At 37.4% G+C, this 24,604-nt stretch overlaps 1 long non-coding RNA gene across 2 annotated transcripts in view; it reads right to left on the reverse strand.

Moving 5' to 3' along the window:
- LOC102213476 (uncharacterized) overlaps positions 1 to 19,545 on the reverse strand; it is an 85,742-nt gene extending 66,197 nt beyond the window's left edge. The window contains exon 1 of one of the 2 annotated variants that reach the window (XR_001290384.1): positions 19,042 to 19,545. This is a non-coding gene — a long non-coding RNA (uncharacterized LOC102213476). The remainder of the gene's footprint in view (positions 1 to 19,041) is intronic. The other variant, XR_311749.2, reaches the window with a different exon arrangement.
- Positions 19,546 to 24,604: the final 5,059 nt, after the last annotated feature.

Consider the following 24,604-nt stretch of genomic DNA (forward strand, 5'->3'; position numbering starts at 1 on the left):
ATGTATATGTAGAGAGAGAGAGAGGTAGACGTATTTTGTTTTTTTCCGATGACACCCTCGTCTGTCTTTACAGAAGACAGAAGAACAGTCCCTTTTGGCTGCAGTAAGAAATTAATGGTTGGCAAAGTTTGAGAAAATTAATATCATTTTATGGATTTGTGCTACTGCTAACAGCATCATCTGTGCTACTGTCTCACTTACATGCTTTTCGCTACAAGTGTGATGCAATCACGTTTTAACATCCACTTGAACCTTTTTTAATACATGTTTGAAGTTGCTTTTACTCTCATGTCATGGTATCACCATTTCTTGACGCACCCAAATGGGTATTTCTATACCCTAAAGAAAATATCTTATTTCTACATGTGCTATTTTCTACCTTCCCACTCTTTCGTACGCATGCATGAAAGCTGGAGGTGGAGAGCAACTAGATTCAGCACAGCTCAGAATGGTGGCAACACACATGACACTGATTAAATTAAACACAGAAAGAAAAGGAGTTTGGGTGGGGGTGGGTTGCAAAGTGACTTGCACAAGCACAGAAACTGTGGGTTGCTAAAATGGCACACTATATATGAGACAACTGGCTACACACTCCCAGTTACCTATTGGCAAATCTTAAGCTGACGTGGGCCAGATCAGCATATCTGCTGCAGCTTACTTACACACTTTGTGAGATCGTATGTAAGTAAGCTCCAATTGTAAGAACTCTACTTTGTGGCCTGCTTGAAGTAATGCCATGGTCAATATTTGCCAGTTGTGCACTACAGGTCCATTGCACTAGCAGCCAACTTGCACACTATGAAATAGTGTTTTTCCAAAAGCCTCCAATACATTAAAAAAATTCCCTTCCAGAAAACAAGAACAAGAAAAAAGATTTCTTAGGTTGCATAAATACTTAAAACACAGATGCTTAGATGCTTTTTTGACACCTTGCTGTAGAGCTACACCCAGCCAGGTCAGCACGTCACCAGAGAAGAAATATGCAGTTTCCTTGCATCTGAAACGGTTGTAGTCAGACATGATAAAGGATTGAAAATACTGGGAAAGTCCAGTTCAGGCAGATGAGGCAGAGTTCTGCTTTAATGATGACACGGCTTTAGATCAGTGAGAGGCAGATCAGATAAGGGCAGACAGTAAGCAGGTCGCCTGTGATCGCTCGGCACATGATTTCTCTCTACCTCAAATTAGCAGATCATTTCCTTGCACCGCGCAGTGTGACTGGTAGACAGGAACAAGCAGGCTGTGAAAGGGGAATCCATCACAAACCAACTGTTTCTGATAAATAAACAGGTGAGTTGTGGCAATGATTCTTCATGTGTTCCAGGAATGTGAACAATTCTTGGCGCAAAACATTTTAGTCAGTGTCAAGGTGAACCAAGACTTTTTTGGGTTTTTTTGACAACTTCTGAAAAACAAAACTGAGAAAAGGTTTGTGGGTTTCAGACAAGGCTTTACTATTCAAGGAGATGTCATGATGACATTTAACATTTTCTGTATATGTGTGTACCATCTGTGGCACCAAATAAAGCCCACGCACTCCCCTCACCTGAACTCTCCACACTTCATCTGGCTTATTTTTTTTCAGTGTCTTTCATCTTTCCCCACATCTCTTTTTCTGTGGATTTTTATACCAGTTGTAATTAATCACTTTAAAGAACATTACACATTTACCCCTAATCGCTTCTTAACTGTAAAAGCGTTTTTAAACAAAACGACTAAAACTAGGCTTCAGCTCTGGTTCCAAATATTGAGCCAATAGATTGACAAGCCAGTATATAGAACTAGTATGCAACGGCACACAGTAGCATCTGGATAAAAAAAATTTACATTTCAACAAATCAAAGAAACAAAATAGTAAAATTAAAAGTTAAAAGAAATAATCTACCTCATTCACTTGGAGTGCATCAGGTACAACAGATTTCTCATCATTTGTTCCATCATTGTGTGCACAATGATTTATATATAATGTGAAGTCACACACACTCCTGCAGAATTCTGCATATTTTTAGATATATAACAGGATGATGTACCTGCTATTTACAGCTGTGTGCAAGATTCAAATGAGTTTTTCTCTCGATGTTAACGTTCAAAGGTCACGCTCATCTGCTCTAAATGCCATGCTAACAATGTGTGGAACATCAGGAAATGCATCAAATTGCAGAGAGAAAAGTGACATTTTGAGCCAGGTGGTTAATTTTACTGAATATACTGCACAAAAAAGGAAAACATCCACTACTGCATGTGGTTACAGCTGAAGAAAACTCTGTGAAGAACCACCCTCGCCAATTAGTGGATCGTTGTTGTTGCCTTGTTGGCTCATTTCTGGTGGGTGTCAACCGAAATTTAAGTAAGCTATTTTTTTTTCTATTCTATTTAAATGAGGCCTCTTTGTAAGGGAAATTCCCCTGAAAATCACCAATAAAAGTCTTAATCTATTATATATATATCCATTTTCTATGCAATTGGAGCCAAATTACAGGTTTACATTAAAATTTACAAGACCATAAAATTAAGGATTACAATTTTATGCCCCAAGGTTAAAGTCTGCATGCTCTTTCAGAGGTTTCTCTTTACAGTTATGGCAGGGAGAAACAGAACCCCATATTTATTCATTAAATCTAACATTTCTTGAGACAAAAATCTGTCAGACTTAAACATATTGAGTGTACTACCACAATTATTGTATATGTTACTGCACAGAAGGAGGCTAGTTCTACGGTAAAGTCAATAATGAATGATCTACGTGTGCTCACAGTGCAGAGACCACCAAAGTCAGTAACCCTGTTTTGGGAATAACAGTCAAACTGGTCAATCTGGCCGATTTCCTTAGCCAGCGGTGGACGGTTCAGTTTGGTTGACCAGGTTGGTCAAAGCAACTAGACATGAAATCCATGGCCTTTGGTAACTAGTTTTATCACCAAGATCCCAAAATCAGAGAGTCACTGATAGTTAAGATAATACTTTCTGAATTGAAAGGAACATGTTGGGACATAACACAAAAAGGAAAGTTTCACTTTCCTTTCTGGAACAATAGTTGACTGTTAGCTGTCTAAATATCTAAAAGGTGTCATTTTTACCCCCCAATGGCAGGCTGCAACCAGCAGAAGGGGCGTTACCTGAGGTTATCTCGCCTAAATCAGTAGCACTTAATGGAAACCTCGAAAAAGACCCACGTGTCATCAACACCCTAATCCCTGTCCTATTCTTTCCCAAGACTCCCCCAAAAAATCTGTGCTATCTGTAACATTTAAATTAATTGAACGATTTAATAGTGACTTTAAGACGGACATTTTGCAGTAATTAATTTGGAGTTAAGAATTATATGATCCACGGACACCTGGAAGCAGAGACTATCATTTTATACAAGTGCCAAAAACAAAAAAACTCTTATGGACACACAGCAGGTTCATAATATATCAAGGTGACTCATGAGGTTTTCACTGTGCCAAAGACTTTTATAGTCTTCGCAAACATTACGATAAAATGTCAATGTAGAAAGCCATGATGATGGATTCAGTGCTAAATGTGAAAGAGACAAAGTGAGAATGTAAGTTTGTGAGATTTTTGTGAACCTGCATGCGATGTGCGAGGGTGTTAGCAGCTGGTTGTGTAGGTGTATGAGGGACGGGATGACTTAAATGATAATGATCTCTCATTTCCCTAGCTCGCCTTGCCTCACTGCAGGATCCCTGTCTGATTTCCTTATGAAGCTTAGGTGGACACAAACATTAGGTTTTAGTGCACACTGACTGCTGCACACTAAAAAAAAAAACAAAAAAAAAACAAAAAAACAATGAGTCCTTCTATAAAAATAGAAACTGTGCTAAAAGTTTTATTACAATAGGCTCTAATTTAAATAAGACCTTTACATTAAACTGTCCTTTGGCAATCAACAACACTAGGTGATCCAGTTATTTTAGGACATCTCTGACAGAGGCAAATACTGGATCAGTGATGTGTTTTTAATGCTGTTATTGATTCAACATTGGCCTGACATAACCTGAGCATGTACACTGGACAAACATTACTTCAGCTCCAATCTTCTCTTCAATATAGCCAAACTAATAGCATTTAGTTTAATTTTGATTCATGATTTTACCTTAAATTGTCCTCTCAAATATATATGTTTTAAAAACTGAAGCTGTATATTGAAATGCTAAACTACAAACACAGCCATATTCAAGTTTCCAAGCACTGGAAAGATTAATAAACAGGATTTGCTTAGAGTTCTGTGACTGAGAAACAATATTTGCTTTGCAACATGCCTTTATCCAACTCAACCAAACGCATGAGGAAATAAATTCTCTGCCTTTTTCTTTGCTGCATCAGTAGTGTAAAACAGTCAGGGGCTTAATAGCTTGTTTGCATTTGTTTGGTCCCTAAGACTGCATGCATGCTGTTTTATTGTATTAAATCAAATATATGTGTATTAAATGAAACGCTGACTAGGAGAACCTTAGTTCAAACTATTCACTTTTTGGTTTTTCTTCTTTTCTGATTGTAAACTTTTTAATTAAAATGAATAATTTCTCATATTTTCTGTGACAGAAACTGCTGCAAATCTTTCCAATTAAAGTAAATAGATCCTAAAGACTTTCACTTCCTAAATAGGAACAGCAATTACATCTTTTGCTAAGTATAAATCAGATGGAGGGTCAGCACCTGCAGAGTGAAGTGGTGCATTTAATTTCATATCAGTACAATTTTAATGAAACTACAGAGAATGTGTTTCTGTTCAACAACAGGAAAACAGTTATCAAAGCAAAATCAGGGATGCAGACAGCTGAGTCCTCTATCCCTGTATAGACAGGCAATGTATAACTAAACGGGGTACAACAGGGGTAAACAAACAAACAAAAAACAATAAAATACAATTTCTTTTTTTTTAAACTACAAAACTATCACTTCTTAATTGAAAATGGACAGTAAAATAACCTCAAAGCTAGAAGTCCTCCTTTAAATTATTTCATTAAGTTATTAGGAAATGCTTGAAAGTCAACAATCGCTTTGACAAAAACAGGCAGTTGTATTATCATTAACGCACAGCAGCTCGAAACCAGAAGAGTACAACACATGGTGCTTTGATGCCCACATATTTTGCAGAAGGTATCGCCCCAGATCAGATGAATACGATTTGAAAAAATGCACCATTGTGCAGTTTTATTTGATACATGTGGGAATTTGAGTCCTTTCCCCCCTACATCTATGGAAGCATCCGCTCAAGACAATTGTGTTCAAGGAGAGAGAGGGTGGAAAAAATAGAACAACAAAACCCAACCAAACCAAAAAAAAAAAAGCATGCAATTAATTCACTCAGAGCACTTTTGTAAATAAAAAGTCCTCTGAGTCAAAGATTTATTTTTTTTAATCTTCACTGTGCAGAGATAAAAAGCCTGCAGTCTGTCGATACAGTCATCTGATGAAGGAGGAAGCACTTCGGTGATCACCTTGACTGTGTTTGCACAAGAGTGCTTCTGCCACACACAACCTTGAAAAAGCTATTCTTTGGTCTAAAATGCAGCTTAGTCAAGTGTTAAGGTGGTTACTACAAATATCAAAGTCACAGAGAACGTCTTGCACAACGAAGGAGGAGAAACAACTATAGCTGCAATTTTTAGTTGATCTTTTTTCCACTACAAAAATTGAGACCTTTAAAGCAACATTGCCTCAATTATAGTTTCAGCGAAAACCAAATTAAACCTAAGAAGGAAACATTTATTAACTAGTTTACTGTCAGTGTGCTTTCCCTAAATCACGATGTAAAACAACATAAAAAAGTCACATGGATTTAATTAAATGTACTAAAGCAAGTACATTTTACTTAATTTGAATAATTCTATTAAAAAATTAATACATATAAGCCAACTCAGAAAATTATTCAGAGTTCTTAGATCTTACATAAAGAAATAAGTGATGTGATATGTCTCATTTTTGTTATTGCATCCTCACAGCAACAGGAACACTGCTTTAATTAACATTTGACTAACAAAGTCGCACTAGTCACTTCAGCAGTCTCAGCCATGCTGGCCTGTTTTAACACACAAACACTGGAAACCACAAATCCACAACAATCGGCGTCTAAGTACGAGATAAGTGAAATGAGGATCAAGACTGCTAGATCTGGACTTAAACATTAACAGTCTTGGTTCTTGCACTTGCTGGTGCAGAACTGTCCATACTCAGAAAACCGTAAATTCACATTGAGAAACCAGACGAGTGTTCGGGTAAAAAGTGGTGAAAATTCAATGTAAACAAGTAAGAAGAAATATTTTATTTTAAAAGTAAAATTAGCAAGGGCAGTAAAGCAGTGACAGCAATTTACAATGAGCAAAATATTGAACACATTTTATACCAAAAATCCAGCGTATCCAAGTCTGAATAAAATCTAATTTCAACATAATAGCAATAGCAATTTATACATTTCACATAACATACATGTTTTTATCCATTTAAATTGTACTGACTGGGGTGTTAATCTTTAAACTGTAAGTGTTCTCATTTTAAAGCAGTGCAAGGGGACAAAATGGAAATATCTTTTGCAGGAGCAAGGCATAAAATAATGTTCCCCTAAAATTATTGCCAAACTATCAGTTTGTTTCCTGGGGTAGTTCAATTATTTTCTATTTTTCAGTACACCCTTTACTATTATTTTGTGTGGTTCACAGTTATAGCAGCTTAAAGCTCGGTTTCCTAAGCAAAAGCAAAGCTACAACGTGAAATACAAGTAAACACGGTCCAAATCCTACACCCACGTGAAACGCCTCAAACGTATGCCCTGCACAGAGCTACCATTCAACCTTTAACATTTCTAATATCCATTTTACGCTGACTTAAAGTGAGAGACATCAGTGGGGTGAATATTATCTTCCTCACAACCGCAGGTGACTCAGAAACACACAAACACACTCACGCGAGAATAAAGATCTGAAACTTTATATATTCAAAGTTCAAAGAAAATGAAATTCAAACTCTGAAGTTGATTTCACAGTTGGGTGCTTGTTTAAGCTGCTTCAAATCTGGTTTTGAATTTTCCTGTCGTATTTTTCTGATTCTGTGCAGAAGCATGACTCGGATGTTAAATAACTGAAATTTACTTAAAGCTCTTTTGTCTTTAGTCTTGTCCATTTCTTTCCTTTCATGAATTTTGTCTTTCAAAGCTCAAAATTAAGCTTACAGAAAAAAAAAATGCAAGGATTCATGTCTGTGTGTTTTGCACAGAATTTCATAATTAATCAAGATAAATTGTACAAAAGATTGATATTTTTTCTAAGTATTTATGCTGCAAAACAGAAACTATTTCACTTATTTTTAGTGCTTTTGTCAGGTTTAAAATTAAATGAAGATGAAAGACTACAGCTACTAGCTATAAATGCTACACATTCCAAGAAATTGAATAAAATATCCATTGCAAAAGCTAAATATTTAAAGCAACTTTTATTTACACCCCTTTTGTATTTTGCATGTAGCCTCTATGTTTTTAAAACAGATTCATCGTGAATTCCTACACATCTGAATGTAACTTAATTTCCTTCTGTGTGTAAGAAAGTGAGAGAAGGAAAAACAAACCCAAAATGTCAAATGTCTGCCTTCACATCACACAGGAAGCTTATCAGGCTGTGACCTTTTGATAATTGGTTCTTGTTGTTTTTGTTGTTTACAGGGTGAATGTATGCCGGTACACTAAACTGACGTGGGAATTTTAGTGCATATTTGCAAAGAGAAATATACCTCAATGTATTGTTACATTATATTCACGTGATGATTTTTTCGTCACTATGAAGCCATTTTTGATTATGAAAGATGTCTTGAGTGCCGTTTTTATTTCGAGCACGGACAATATGAACGCAGTGGCAGATCACCGGAACTCCTTTGTATTTTATAGACGTATAACATCAGCTTCGGTCGATCTTTTTATGCGTCATTTTAATATTCCAAGTTCAGTAATGGGCTGTTGTGAGAAAACACTAAGCAGCCTGATAACATAACACGTTCATAGAGTCGGTGGAAAATATGGTGTTAAAAGCAGGGACGCGTCGAAACCCCAGACACCCACTATGTCTTCCTTTACGAATCAAAGAGAAGTAAGACAAGACGTGAAGTGACCAAACGGTGGTCACATTTACATTTCATTTCGTCCACGCCTTTGTCCCTTTATTTCCCTTTAGGTGAATAATTGTTCTGCGCCTCAAAGCAGAAGCACACCGGACATGTTTTGAGTTTTGCAGGCCATCGACTCTCTCCGCAGAAACCAAAGTCCGAAGAGCCCAGAGACGATCAAGGCATCTCAAGTAATCAATCAAGAAAATAAGGCTGAGTTACACATGCACACGTTCAAAGAAAAATCACATTTCCATGTCGAATTATTTATCACACCGAGGAATAAAATCCATTCCTGCAAATGCAGTTTACTGAAACTGAATCGACTCTTCATGCGCCTACTTATCATTAAACATTTAACTGCGTACTCTGCTCCTGTCTTTCATAAGGACTTATAAGTCATTCTTTTATTATTTAAAGTTTCATCGTGGTACACACATTTTTCTTGGAGGGGGAAAAGGCACGCAAAGGTAACATGCAGAAAATTTCATTACGACGATAAATTTTTAAACCAGGGTGTGTGTGTGACACATAGGTCACGGGGAAGAATCGCAGTATTTTATTTTGGCAAATTTGATTTTTGACATTTGCTGGTGTTGAAATCTTGGAAGGAAAAAAGTACAAAATGACCGCATTTTAATGCGAATTCTGTGGGCTAAGACCGGACACAAGAGGAAGTCTGTTGTAAATAATTTCACAGCAGAACTGCTCAATATTAACAGGTGATGTCGACTATGTGATTTTGATTAAACACAATTATAGGAGGAATGAAAGATGTCAAAAGCAACACAGGGTTGTTTCCTTTAGAAAATATAACAACAGGAAAGAAACATAGAATAAAACTCATATATATCTATTTTCCCCCCAAGTTTAAACTCACCACTGACCGCCACAACTACCCAGAAGTTAATCGGGAAAAACTGGATGAAAACTACGACATACTGTCCGAGAAAAGGTGGATAAACTTTTTTCTAAGATGTGACAATAGCCTGGACCATCTGTCACGCAAATTTGGTATTAATGTTGTGAAACAGCCCCTGGTCGGATGTTAGGCTGATATTTAATCGAATTTTTCATATATATATATTTTTTTTTAAAGCGTCGAAAACAGTGTTTTAATTTGCCTGAAATGTATTTTAGGCGAATACATATGAGAGAACTGCAGAAGAAGAAAAACAAAGAAGAGAGACTTGGCTTTTTTCAGTGGGAAGGAGTCTCCCTCTAGTGGTTAAAAAAATAAACTACACCAATTTATCGCCTCTTCCCTTTTTCTGGCTTTCACACACACATTGACATTTAGCGAGTGTAGCATGACCTCATCTTACTGACAGTCACCTAGGTTTCAGTTTCTGAAACACCCCTGCAGTGAGATCTACTCCGACCAGGTAAAGTCCGCATATGGTGACTTACTGAGGCAGTGATGAAGGGGGGAAACAGTGTTTCCTGAAAAGCTGATGAGCACAGGCTAAAACCACAACAAATCTAATGCACTGATGAAGTTTGACCAGAGCAAATGGAATATTAAAATACTCTCTAGATTTAAATGGATACTTAACAAGCTTATATATTGAAACAAATGTAACTAAACATAACTGCAATGTGCAGTTATGCTATAACCTGTCAAAAGAGTTAAAAATGTTTTTAAAGACATGCAAAGAAAATAAACTATATTAGCTTTCCAGAACTTTTATGAATGCTTGTGTGACTGGCAGCCTGTCCACGGTGTACCCTGCTCTTGACCTAAGACAGCTGTGATAGGCTCCAGGCTCCAGCCCCCCCCCCAAATTGGATAAGTGAAAGAGAATGGATGGATGGAAGCTAACTTATTCAATGAGGAATTCATTCATGCATTCATTTTTTCCCCACTTTTCCACTTGAGGTTTGCAAAAGTATAGTAGCCCATCCTAGACATCAGAGTGAAAGGCAGGGAATACTGTGGACAAGCTGCCAGTTTATTACAGAGCCACACAGAAACAGACAACCACTCATGTTCAAATTTACACCTAAGGACAATTTAGAATTATCAAGTAACCCAACATGCATGTCTTTAGACTAAAGCTGGAGTGTGTGGAGAGGACTCACACAGGTACACAAAACCCAGCCACTGGGTCAAAACCCTTCTTGCTGCAAGCAAGTGTGAACTTAGTTTGTTGTCTAAGTTAATGGTGTCCAATTAGTTTTCTGCTTTAAGTTTATTTGGTATAGTTTCATTTTCTTAGCCTTCCCCTCATATCTTACTATGTGAAGTTGTATGTTAAGAGTCTTTGTCAAGGCGTTGAGTTACTGAGTCATTTCCTGTTTTATTTTGGTAGTCTTTTATGTTTAGTCTCTTGTTTTGTCTTCCATGATTAGTTTCATCTGTCTTCCCTATCCCTTTCCTCTTCCCTCATTATCTCTTGTATTTATTGTCTCAGTCTCCTCTTGTCATTTGTGGAGTTGTCCTTAGTTGTCAATCACCTAGAATCAAGTCCCCCTCTGTCTTTGTTAGTCCTTTAAAATTCTTAGTATTCTCTGATTTTTGAATTTCTTCTCCACTGGCTTTTTGGATTTGGGATTTATGTTTATTGCCAGTGCAATCAGCATTAAAGCTTGCACTGAGCCCCAGTCCTGCCTACTATGTTCAGACCTGGGATTAACTTGACAATCCAAGTTTCTGTTTAAGATTTGTGTTGGCGTTTGTTTTGCAAAATAGTCCTGTTTTTATTTTTTATGTTTTATTCTTTATTTAAACAGAAGGAGATTTAGCAGAAAATAAAACAGGTCAACTCTGGCCTCTAGTCTAAGATCTCCTCTGCTTCTTTACTTTTCTTTGTCTACCTGGAAAGGTTGTAATAATGCTAACACTCACACCACCACCACCACTACTACTTATTATTATTATTATCATTATTATTAGAATATTAGAAGAAGAAGGAAAAACAAAAGTCCATCCATCCATGGATCCGTCCTCTTCAACGTATCCGTTTCAAGGCTGCAGGGGGGCTGGAGCCTATGTCATCTGTCACAGGGTGAGAGGACAGGTCGCAAGTCCATCACAGTGGCAAGTGTTTACCTTTAAGGTGTGCTGCTGAACTGAGAAAATATTCATTGATCATGTAGCAATGAAAATAAATATACATATATAAATATATGTATATCTCTTTTGACTTATTTGAGCTCCCCTATTAAGTACAGATGTACAAATAATAGAACAACCTGGGCTTTCTATTGATATCTCATTTGTTTGGGTGGCCTCTTTTATCTTCAAAGAGGAAGGAAATCACAAAAAAAGTTCAAGGGGAAGATCCTCTTTTCCCCAGTTCTCATGAGGATATAAACAAATATAAAAAATGTATTATTTTATATGCATTTTTTGCAAAGTGAAGACCTGCAGGCTGCTTTGGAGTCAGGTGCATTCAGAAACATTAGCCATGTTGCACCATAAAACACTGACTATGCTGTTGATCCCTCTATATATAGCTTTTATAAACAACTGTTTCCATGGGGGGAGATGATTTGTATCCTATAACTGGTACAATTGTTTCTGATATTGATTCCCAGAACAAAGACTTAACAATGATATACCTTTATACCTTTATTAGTCCCACAAGGGGAAATTTGTTTCCCACACGGCTGTTCTCTCTACATGTCCTGTTCTTCGCCCTGGCATAACTCTGTTTGGTTTACAGATCACGAAGAACAATAGAAAGAGCCAAAAACAGTCATCTAACATTTAAACCAGGTAACCTGACACGAAGTCGAAACCGTGTGGTTTAACCGGGGAATGAGAGGGTGACTTTGGAGGCGGCAAAGTTATAGTTTCTTTAGTTTGGTACCAAAAAACGAAACAGATACGCACACCTTCTGAATTCAAGTAAAATACTGCAAACTCTTTATAGGCATACAAATGCACTGTTAACCAGCTATTGTCATTTTACAGGCTCTTTATTCATGATTATAAAGCAGTAACTAATAACTTAAACTGCATGACAATATTCTCCAAGTATTTTTTAAGTATACTAATAGTTTTCCCTGAATAACCCATTCATTACTGATAGTTAACAAATACGATTTTGTTTGTGAATTACAATCTTAATATACTTTGCTCAGTATGAATGTCATAAGGTGATTTTACTACAAAAATAATGTATTATTGTATTGATATATGTAACAAAAACAAAAGTATCTCTTTTGCATCTCTAATTAAGAGGTTATTGACACAAATCCCTTATAGTTAATAATCTTGTCATTGCAGAAAACAATCATACAGAATAACTTATTAATTACCACTTTATAACGACCAATAAAGCGTTCCTATTCTGCTTGTTATTACAATGTCCTATAAGATGTCATTATGCCCTAATTTTCCAATGCAACTTGCATATATTTATTAAGGTTAATCCCTCCTGATATACAATGATTTTCATTAACTAATCATCATTTTTATTTGAAAGGAAGCCATCTGTAATGTTTTGCACAACCTCGGAGCATTAAAGATATATTAAACACTTTGGTTTGCCTCTCAGTTCTTGAGCATAAGCTCTTTTTCTAAATAATTCTGTCCCATTACATTTTATGTAAAAGTATTTTAGTTAGTTTACCATCATCTATGACAAATTGCTACACAGAACCTAAACCTGCATAATGTTTGATAGTTCTGACAAAACGGAGATTTGATCCTATTAAAACGGCAGATTGAGAAAAAATTAGTACATCAATCCTTGCAGCTTTAGTATTCAATATCTTTTATTTTACATTTGGTTGAAAGCATGATCAATTTTTTTCATAGCTTTGCATTTTTCTTTCTATACAGAAGGCAGATGACTTTAAAAAAACATGAACTTATAAACGAGAAATGCACTGTTATTAAAATGGAAAAATGAAGCACAGACAAGAAACACCACTAGAGGCTGACAGCACTTGTACTTTATTTACAGTAACTGTCCTGACTTCTTTAACTGAATGTGGCCATAGTATAGCATCAAAAGGTAACACAAAGCAATTTCAAACTGAGGCGAGTTCATTTTAAAGGATCATTTGAACCCTGTAACCTCCATATTTCACCAAGTGCTGTTTCTAACAGGACAGTCATTTTTCTCTGAGAGTTACCAAGAATAAAAGCCTACAAATGAGACAGCTAACCGTAGAATATGAGCTTCTGAAAACTTCTTTGTCATTTGTCTCTTACAACCCTGAGTAATGAGCAGAGTGATGTTTGTGCCGTTCTTAGTCATTTACTGTATCTTGAAGCGTAATTCATGATGAGTAAAGGCGCAACAGAACACACACGCCCACGAACTAGTGACCTACTACTGTTTTCACCTTGACAGGATATTCAGTTTTAACATTTATTGATCTCAAGCCTGACATCTGACTCACACACCCTTATCCTGACTGTTGTGAAGGGTTTATCGTCATTTAGGGACACAGAAATCTCACTCAGAACCTGGCCTACAGCGCACACGCCCATGCGATACCACGTGCACACACACGCGCGCACACACACACACACACACATCAAAAGTCACTTGACTTTTTTTTTAGGAGGAGACTTTCTGGAGCTCAGCAGTTAGATTTTCATGTGAAATAAAAACAAACATGTGGGAGGCTCAGTTCTACAGAAAATCATCAATCTATTGTCGCACTATTTTAACTGTAACACAATACTTATTTCTACTAAGTCCACAAGTCATGTGGCACCTTGACCCCATGACTGGAAAAGTGTACAATACTGACTCATGAATTTCTACAATGAAAGGTTTTTTAAGGACAATGTCATAGTTTCATGTTAAGACAAAACAAAACCTGTTTGATTCAAACCAATACTAAACTTACGTGCACACACTTGCACACATGCATACAAAAGCATTTTGCTAGTTCTTGCTTATGTTGTTTTTTCATCATCTTTATATAGTCACTTGTTTTGGTCTGTTCTCATTTTCTGGATTTACTGTAAAAGCACGTACGAGATAAAAATATATTCGACTCACTAGTTTCTAGTGAACCTGAGTCAAAACTACTCTGATTTCATATACAGTCTTCTGCAGCTTTGGGCCTTTTCATGCCTATCAGAGTAAAAACAGCATGGCTGAAATATTTAAACTAGATAAAACATTTTGAATAGTAAATAAACCCTAAGCATACTGTAAATAGTAGAATTAGGATTTATTGTGCAGCTCACGTACTAAAGTTATTCCTGATCGTTGGAGCCAATTTTAAAAAAGTCACTCGTTCTGTCGTCTTCTACTTTCAAACAAATTCTCTTAATTTTTAAGAAAAGAGAAGTAAACTGAAAAAAAAATTATTTTTTTATTGGGAAATATTACTGGGCACAGACCAAGTTGGGAACCCAATTGATTAATCGGTTACATCAGGACAGTATTAACAGTCCTTTATCTAACTTGCAGTATATTGACAAATCAGTTTTAATATATGTATTCATGGGCATGTGAGTGAAATACTATCAAACATTTAAATACGGCGTATTCTCAGACTGAGAACACAGCGGATCACTGTCGAGGGAGACGTGATGCAGAGTCATTTTCTGTTCTTCGGTTTCTACTTTAATTTTCTGGATGACACATAGCAGGTTCTCACTTCTTCTATAGCTGCTCTTATCTGTCAAAGGCAAACCTTTAAATAAATAATTGTAACCCTGTCAAGTAAGTTGAAAAAAAATATCTGCAGCTGTCCTTATGAAGTCCCTATGTATGCATCTCAAGGTGCTTTGATGTGTAACATTTTAAGCCCAACTGAAAACGCTTAAAACTCGTATTTTTAGTGGGTGAAGCTAAATTTGAGCTTATCCCTAACTGTACCTTTACCATTTTAATAATCACTATGAGTGTCACTTAAGCTGCAGTAATTAAATCAACAAAATTCAAAAAAGAAGAAGATATGCTAAGTGCTTCACGGCTAATGTTCAGAGTGGGAATTTTCTGATAAAGTAAATTGTATCAGCACACATCCTTGTCTACTAAGTTAGACTTAGACAAAAAGACTTCAAAAACACTTCACAGCGTGCCGTAAAAAATGTAATCCCTCTATAAGATTCACCAAACTTTTTTCAAATGCATGTTATGAGCTGTCTAACCAAATCACAGGCTGAATTATGCTCTGAACGGATTAAGGACTGCATTTATTATACCACACTTCAGAGTTAGGGTGCACGTTCAGAAAAAAAAACAGAGGTATGGAGAAAAAAAGTGATCTCAACCTTATCCCAACTATATTCTCCAAATAACCTGTCATATAATTAACTTTATATAAAAAGCTTACCGCTCTCAGCGCAGTCTGCTCTCACCATCTGTTACTATTTGTATTTTTTAAGTTAGGATTAGATTGTTGGTGGATGTCTAGAAATATTAAGCGCTAGCTGCGCAAGAGGCTGTTTCCACCAATAGAAATATGCAAGGCAGCTAATTAATTAATGTGAAGTGAACAATGTATTTCAGAGGACTCCTTCACATGACTGATGAACGGTTTAGATGGGTGTTTACCAAAGGATGAGGCATGAATGACAACTACCTTAAAAACAGTAAATTTTAAATGTATGGGAGTGGGAGTGTGTTTGGCGTTTCTCTACCCGGCAACAGAGAGCTGAGTCATCTCTGTCACAGCACTCCCACGCCTACCCACGCTGCACTGCTCTCAGTCTCTCTTGGCGGTGGAGATGCATGGCCACGGACACGATACCAAAACTAACTGCATCACTTCATTCTGGCCCACAGGTGACAAAAACATACATTTACCGTAAACGGGGGGAGCCTTGGCGGAACAGGGCTGGCATAGGTGGGTGTGAGTGCATTGTGTGTATGTGTCGTGTGTGAGTGAGTGTGCCATCTGACAATACATGGAAACTGATACCACTTATCAAACATTACAAAAAGTGCGTGGACCGAAAGGAGTGTTTGAAAGAGCAGAGCAAGAAAGAGAGTGAAAGAGTTGTGTTTCTATGTACATATTTTGACCTTAATTTCATACAGCCCAAAGTGCTTCATAAAGCATGATTAGTATTGCGCAGACCAAGCATGGCCTAACAGTTAGAACTTAATGAAGCTCAAGGTCAAATACATCATTTCAGTGTGAGTAGAGAAATGGCACTGCTGATGCATTTTTGGCATGTTAACAGTTTAAAAGGGATTTACATGTAAAAAGGGAAATCTTTCATCTTAAATGATGATTTAAGCCTAAACATGAGGCAGATGTAAGGCTTCCCAGAAGTCCACATTAACACACTCCCATAATATTTATCTGATTAAATAACCCCATGTGACCTAACTACCTCCGGGCATTTTGTTTAGCTTGCACAGCTGTTCACTTTATCATGTTTTAATTAGTCGTTCGACTCCTGTTTTCAGCATGAATGTTTTTGTGCATAGGACATAAATGACAGGTTTGTAACTTCTTGAGCCCAAATTATACTTTCCATGTCCAATGAGCCACAAGGAACTGAACACTGGCAATAAATTCTCCAGCTGCATATCTCAGAGGTTTTGAGCCATGTCACGACATCCACAGGCTGTATACGCGAACAAGACTCAGCATGTCTCCTGTGTTTCTGTCTCCGCATATTACTGGACAGAAACATAGAGCAACTGTCTGCATTTGTCCAAGTGACAACTTTGTACAAAAATACACATCTAAGAAACTTTAAGCTGAGCATTTTTGTTGTTGCTATTTTGTTATTTGTATGTGACAAAAGCAGTGAATCTGACTAAGAAACTGAGGGAAACTCATACTGAAGCGATCCATCGATTACAAGCGAAGCCCACCCTAAAGCATACTGTACTTTAACGTCCTTTAGACAAATGAAAGCCATCATTTACAAAATGAACATCATGTTGTCTCAATTACACCTTGGAATTAACAACTGAAACCCTAAACTCGTAAGGCTAGTGTTTACTGGCATCATAGATTGAGGGAGCTGAGGATTATCTTCCCGTTAAAATCTATTAAACTGGGCCTCTACTTGCAAAAGGAAGAGTCGCCCCTTGCTGATCATTGGAAACCATGAACGTTTAAGGCACTTGCACACTGGCTTCACGTTCCAGAGCTGAAAGATTTTTAGCAAGCACAAAGCTAGAAATGCTCACTGTCCAGCTATCACGTTTTTCACGACATGCAAGACTGTGCCCGCAGCTACAATGATAAATGCAACTCACATTTATTCTGGATAAAATGACCCTTTTTACTGATGCAGTTTGAGCCATTTTGTCTAAAACCTTCCTTATTTATTCAACTTTCATTGCAAAAAATGCTACTCCGTGTGAAAACATGACTTTAGGTGTCTTAGTGGGTTAGAACCATTAAGTTGGTGACTCAAACAAAGAAGGGGCTAAAAATATCACTGCTGCTAATAGATTTAATAGACAAAGTACAATATGAATCTCTACATTTTTATAGCCGACTTAATCTACACCAAAGAGCTGAGCTCCATTTGCTATACCTGCTAGATAAATAATTTAAACGTCACCTGTCACGAAAATGGCAAACTGGGGTAAAGGCTGTGTGGTGCAAAGTTGAATTAGATCATGAACAAATCTCTCACTTTTTTGGAAGCAATGTACCACACAGAGTACCAGCTAGAATCCCAGTAGCTAGTTCTCCAGTAGCTTACCCAGTTTAGTTTTATATTCGTCCATTTTTCTCACTCAAGAATTTAAATATGCAAGTTTCCATTTGCCACTGAATGCAGCATTAACATGAACTACAGCTGATATAGCTCGATTTTGTGATTTTGGTCAGATAAACAGATACAATTCAACATTTGGTGTGTATATGTTTGTTGTTTCTGTCACTGCAGATCAAACAGCAAAGCAATGCTCAGTTAGCGCTTGATGAAAATAACCTTCTAGTAATCTTCCAGCCTTTATTTACCAAGTGATAGTCTAATTACTTTTATTTATTTATTTACTTTTGCAATCTATGCCTCACTATATGTCTGGCACGTTATAATAACGCTGCAACCTGTGAGGCAATAAAGCCCTCACTTCTAGCTAGCCTACTCAAAAAGGCCTTTCTGTTCATTCAAAATGTGAATCTGGAGCGCAGCATAATGTTTGTGTTTTTGATTTTCCTCCTCCTCATAAGCATGACTTTACACAGCTTACAGATCTTTGCGTCAGTGCAGGCTGTGAAACTCCCACTAACGTCACTAAAATACTCATTCTTGTACACAGACTGATCAAAGTGATTAACGTGCTCCTGATCTGGAACTCTTTGATCCCCTTGTTCCATCTGCAGACAGCTGCTTCAATATCACCAGGAGATATAATAGCGCCACTTTCACTTTAGCCCTTTAGAGGTGCGGTCAGTGCGTCACACTATGATTAAATGACTAAGTTTAGAGTTATTGTACATGCCAAGTGCTGAATATAGCCAATATCTGCCACAACCTGTCCGACTGCCAACTAACTCAAAACATTTTTCTTCACAGTGCTATTTACCATCTCTTTCATTCTCCACTGTCCGATTTTTCATTACGTTTCCTATTTTTAACCCATCTCAGCAAAAGGCGAACCTGTGTTTTGCATGCTGTGCTATTTTGTGCTGTAGGAAAATATTTTGTGCTCTATTTTTAAAAAAGCAGCTTATTAACGTCTTTTTCTTTACTTAAGAGGGATAAAACGAACTCAAATGGCCCCGCAATCAAATTCACAAGGTTCCGAAACATTTGTAACATCTTCAGGCTAGTACCTGATTCCTTCCTGCTCTGTAAGATTGTATTTTCTCTACTTTTATAAATACACAATGTGTGATCTTTCCTTTACTTTGATCTATTTTACCAAATGTCTTAAAGAAGCAAAGCTTTTCTACAACATCTGCAGAAATTACTACCGAGCGGCACACAGATTAAAATATGAAAGAAGAGAGTTTCCTAGAACTGTGTTTCTTCTAAGTCTGATAAACATCAGTCAGTGCTAAAAAACAAAGCTAATGTCCAGCTTGAGGTTTACTTACCAGTTTGTCTCTCCTCATCCTCATCTTCATCAGAAAGTCAATGAGAACTAAAAGGGTAGAGAAAGAAAAAGAGAGAGGAAAAAGAAGAAGGAATGTTTTAATCACTCTGAAGGAAGCCAGTTATCTTCCCACTCACATTGCTGAATATCCTAGTAAGGCAGACACACAGCACATGCACACTCTCTCATACACACACACACACACACACACACACATACACACAAAAATACACACTCAGAGATGTCTCCAAAGGTCAAGATGAATCAGGGGGAAGAGAGAAAAGGTGGTGGACAGAGACAGAAAGGGTGAGAGTAAAATAGAAAATAAAGATCCAGAATAGAAAAGAAGAATGAATAGAATGTAAAGAGCAAAGCAAATGACAGAGGGAGGAGAGAGCACAGAGAGACTGGAGAAAGAAAGAATGAAATGCATGGCTCGGCTGAGTCATCAGTAACCACCACTTCCTCCAACGCACAGAGCTCTACTAATGACTGGCCAACTTCTGAGTGCGCACACACACACACACACACACACACACTTAACCTGCCATCTATCTACTTTCCACTTCAAACTCTTTTCCTTTAAAGCAGGAAAAGAGTGTGTCTGTCCATCTTTGTGAGAACTAATTTAAATCAAAAACAAAAAACCACTGAAACTGAGGCTGTTTACGCTTGTCCTAACTCTGAGACAGCACACTGAGACAGACCTTCAGTGTGCTGTCCAAGGGTTCAGGTGGGGGTTAGGAATTTAGTTGTTATAACTGAAGTTTCTCCAATGTGCTTTGTAATTCCTTTTCTCACTGAGAGTCCTCACAAGCCTTAAAGTGCAAACATGTGTATGTGTATTTAGGAAAAAGCCTGAGAAGGCATGTCATGAGCCGACCCCACAGTGTGTGTCATGAGAAAATGGCACAACAACCAGACAGTTTTCCCTTTTCCCAGAATTCCCAGGGGCATGGTCTCTTAGCTTTCATGTGTTGGGGGAGTTGCTTTCCTTCACACCCACAAGCTAAAGGGCTGGAGAAACCAGGCTAAGTGCCTTGGTTAAAGAAATAGCTCAACAGTTGCATGTTTGAAGCTTATTGGTCTGATATCCACCAGTTCAAAACTAGGTCTATAACTTTTTTCATAAAAGAATGACATTTTTTAAATGAACTGACAGATTTGCTGGCAATAAAAGACAATCTTCCCAACTTCAGTAGATTGTACACCATTACTTGTTCTGACCAGCAGGCTTTACTACACAGGCTAGCTTTAAAGGTAGCACTAGACTGAGCACATGTTTAGTGTGGCTTTGCCTAAAGACTGAAAGTACTGTAGCAGGACAAAAGACCACTGATTCTAAACCTCACTTATTAACCACAAAGAATCTTGCTGTGTTCTTAAGGAGAATTGTAAAAAAGTAACTAATTGGGTCTCTAGTAAACAAAGTTCTACAAAATTGTTCTACAAAGGAACAATTTCCTGATTACACTAGATAATTATCTTATGCACAACAGGTTGCCTAACATGCTATAATTTGTACTTTTGGTTTAGAACACCGTTAACCCTTTATAGGACACTAACTGAAATACTTGAAAATTCCAATTTTCAACCCTACACTTTTTTAAAACGTTTTTATTTCTAGAAAACTGGTCTACCGAGATTTTCCTGAACAACCATCTCTAGGATTTAGAGAGAAGTGTCTGAAAAGGAAAAAATATCCAGTTCCCACAGTTCTCTGAGCAAATATGTCTTGTTGATGTCAGAGGTCAGAGGAGAATGGCCAGACTGCTTTGAACTGACAGGAAGGCAACAGTAACTCAAATAACCACTCATTACAAAAGTATGCAGTATACAGCAACAGAAGACACCACCTGGTGCCACAACTGTCAGCTAAAAACAGAACACTGGGGGTACAATTTGCATGAAAGCATGGCTCCATTGTGCCTGTATCAGTGGTTTGGGCTGATGGCGATGGGGTAATGGTGTAGGGATATTTTACTGGCACACTTTGGCCTCTTTAGTACAAACTGAACATCATTAAATGCCACAGACAACATGAGTATTACTGCTGAAAATGTCTGTTCCTTTATGATCACAGCATACCCATCTGTGGTTATGCTGCGATCACAAAGGGTATACCAATCATCTCAAACTGGTTTCCTGAGTATGATCATGAGTTCACTAGACTCAAATGGCCTCCACAGTCTCCAGATCTCATTCTGATAGAGCATATTTGGACTGTGGCAGAAAAGAAGATCTGCATCATGCATGTGAAGCTGAACAATCTGCAGAAACTGTGTGAGGGTATGATGTCAATATGGACTAAAATCTCAGATCAATGTCTCCAGCACCTTTTTAAATCTATGCCAGGAAGAATTAAGGTAATCCTGAAGGCAAAAAGTGATCAAATTCAGTAGTAGCAATGTGTAACTAATTAAGTGGCCGGTGAGTGTATGTAGTCACCAACAACCATATTTTTATGTCTTATAAACATGTAAAACTTGTTAACTTCAAAGTTATTTATAGGCTTTTTCTTCAGGTTCGACAAGGTGACAAGATTAGAGCATTTCTCAAAAATGTTTAATCCTTAAATGCCCAGTTACCACTTGTGATTTAGGAAGTGTCTGCAAGTGCAGCATCAATGTACAAGCTATATATAATTGCACAAGTGAAACTCGGTAGATCTCTGAGGTCAAAACTGGGAATAAGACTGATGGTGAAAGTGCAACTTTAGGACAATAAGTCTGATGAACTGTAATGATCGATGAATCACAATAGCAATAACCTCAGAGGAAACAAACAAGGCTGGGCACAAGCTTTAAGCCACTTGGTGTGATTTCTTTTAAATCCTCCATCATTGCTTTTAAGGAAATGGCTTTATTTCACGTGAATGTGTTTTATTTATCAGAGCCCTTAAGCATTTGCATTTTTATCTTGACCAGCACTTTTGGTGACATTTAGAAACTTGTCACCTTGCCTGGCATTAATACATATTAACAGAGCATTAATACAACATATAAAGTGGGAAAAAATTACTGGATCATTCTGAAAGTGTATCACCCTACTGCTAATTCTTTGTTTTTTATATCCATCTACGCATCTACAGTAACTTTTCGCCTGACATACTCCATTACAGTTTGCACTGACATTATGAATCAGTTTGCCTCCGGGGTTATTGTAATACAACCCCCCACGTCCAGCTCCATCTCCTATCCAGAGGAATTCATGGGAACTTTGAGCCAACTTCGTAAATACACGTTTCCTCCTCTGCAGTTCCCACACTTTTCCCAACACACTTACACACACACACACACACACACACACACACACACACACACACACACACACACACACACACACATACCCCTATTATATACCCATAGACAGAGACAAGTATAGACTTGGGCATGATGTCTCATGCAAATTGTGCATAGTCATACTGGCAGTAGCAGAAGATTACACCGGATGCTACTGTAGTTCAGGCTGGTTAATTACTGTATATTGCTGATGAACAGGATATGACAGTTTTGCAGCATTACCGCTACAATGCAGGCTCTATATGGTAATCTCTGGTAGAAGACCATTCGGCATGCATTAGCACATGCTTCAGTTACGGCAATTTATTAAAAGGGAGATAGGAAACTTAGCTGCTCTGTGAAACTTGAATCGTTTTCTGTTTATTACAAATGAAGCAACAGAACCATATCGTCTCAGTACTCCCATTTCAATTGATGAGCGAAACGTGCTACAGTCGTAAGGCCTAAGACCATATAGCCATGTAGCATTTAGCTAAAAGCTAGGCTACATGTCAACTTCATCTTGTTAGTGCTTAATACAACAGTGCTGGTGTATGTACAATGCTAATAATCTTAAATTAAGACAGTGTGTGTAAAAGTGCATATCACGTCCAATTAGTGGGGAATAAAGCCACTGCAAGTGTGGTGTGAATGACCAGGGAAAATAAAAGAGTGAACGAAAAACTGAAATAATATCATTTTTATGTGGAAAATAGACGAAGAAAAAAGAATATGCTTATGCTCGTGCTGCTCTGTGTTTAGATCTGTTTATTTTGTGTCCATACCTATAAATGTGGGGGCATGAACTGGTTTTTGAAGTTAGGCTTACTAGAAGAACAATAAAGTGTTAAAACCATGTTTATAGCGCTTTAATGATTGGTCATCAAATAACATTTCAAATATATGAACTGGGAAAGCCGTAACCCGAGTAAGCACCCTACAGATTTCCCCAAATTGCCAACCCCTTGACTTTCTGCCATGCCACTGTAAATCACATTTACAAAGGCAGCTGAAGAAATGAGTCATGTGAGGTTAAATGGGCAGTGTGTGTCAGCATAAGTGGAAATCAGTCATCATTTTTGTGACTTAAAGTAAAATAAGCCCACCAGTTGCTACCTGACTGGCTATTGTTTCATTTGAGAAGTCAGCAAAATACATAATGTAAGCTGTCCAAACAGAAACCATGTGGAGCCCAACAGAAAATCAAAGTATCACCTTTCTTATAATGACTTAGAGTTATACATGCTCTTATCATGACATGACTAGATTATTGTAATCCTTTCTATGTAGGTTTACCACAGTCATCACTTCGTTAGCTTCAGCTAGTAGAAAACGCTCTTTGACGTTTAACTGGGACGGGAAAACATGAACATATTACGCTAGTTTTAGCTGCACTCATTAGCTCCTTGCTAATTTTAGGATTAATATTAAGGTTTATTGATCGTTTCTCTTGATTGGCTTATTAATGAACACACTCCTGTAAGAGCCATGAGGTATGGTAATCAGCTGATCCTCAATATTCTAAGATCTAGACTTAAAAACCGAGGTGTCCGAGCTTTTTAAGTTGTTGCCCCGTGTCGTTGGAATACCTTACCATTTGATAATAGAACTGTTTCTATTTTTAAGTCTTTGCTCAAGACTCCATTCTGCCTCTGGCCTTTAATTCAAGCTAAGCTAAGCTAAGCTAAGCCTTGATATCGTATAGTTATCATTCTTGTCATTAATATTAATATCATTTTATACTGGCTGCCTGTGAAGCACTTTGGTCAGCCTTGGTAAAAGTGCTTTACAAATAAACTTGACCAAGAATTCAAGCCATTTCAAATTGCCAAGGCATTCTAGTATGAATAAAAGTAGATCAACTAATTGGGAACCACTCTTAAACCTTGCCATACCAAATAATCTCACAACCCAGAAGAAGCTGGGAAGCTATTACCCTGTAAAAATCGACAGACTCCTCTCAGTTAACAAAGACGTGCAATGAGCTATGACTTTCTAACAAACTCCAAATAATGTGATCATCATTAAACTTACAGAGAAAGACTTTCCCTACGTGCCAACTGTCTCTGGGGTAAAATTCACCCTGAAAATGGTGGATTTAAAAAAAAGAAATAACCAGGCAGTCAATATGAACAGCTGCCACAGATAAACATGCAAAGAAAACAAAAATCCACAGAAACTGAAACTTTATCTGCTTTATCAAGAAAGTTCAAGACGTCACAGTACAGCACACAAACACACAAACACACGTACACAGAGAATAAGGATTAAAAATAAATTATT

Source organism: Pundamilia nyererei, unplaced genomic scaffold (genome assembly GCF_000239375.1).
Source record: "Pundamilia nyererei isolate P.nyererei 1_Seehausen unplaced genomic scaffold, PunNye1.0 scaffold00054, whole genome shotgun sequence".
Lineage (NCBI taxonomy): Eukaryota > Metazoa > Chordata > Actinopteri > Cichliformes > Cichlidae > Pundamilia > Pundamilia nyererei.